The sequence below is a fragment of the Branchiostoma floridae genome, chromosome 3 (assembly GCF_000003815.2).
Source record: "Branchiostoma floridae strain S238N-H82 chromosome 3, Bfl_VNyyK, whole genome shotgun sequence".
Taxonomy (NCBI): domain Eukaryota; kingdom Metazoa; phylum Chordata; class Leptocardii; order Amphioxiformes; family Branchiostomatidae; genus Branchiostoma; species Branchiostoma floridae.
In genome coordinates, this window is record NC_049981.1 from 32237977 (window position 1) to 32238401 (window position 425).

Genomic DNA, 425 nt, shown 5'->3' on the forward strand with positions numbered 1-425 from the left:
GTAAACCAGAACACGAAGTAGCTGAAAGCCTGAACCAGCACTTCTCCGCGGCATGGTGCCCCGGTCAGGACTTGTACCTATCCCCCCTTCAACGTCCTGCCAAAGCAGTAGAGCTGTGCACGATTGGAGAAGTGAAGGCTCTTCTCAAGAGCATAACCCCACCAAGGCAAGTGGTCCAGACGACCTTCCTACATGGACTCTGAAGCAGTATGCTGAGGACTTTGCCCCGGTCATCACACACCTGTTCAATGCCTCCTACGAGCAGGGATTAGTACCAAGCGTCTGGAAGGCTGCTAATGTTGTTCCCATCCCCAAGTCAAGGGGAGCAGTCAACCCGAGTGATATGAGGCCTGTGTCTCTCCTCCCTGTTCTGGCCAAGTTGCTGGAAAGGTGCATTCTGAAAAGACTCCTCCCGGCCATCACAC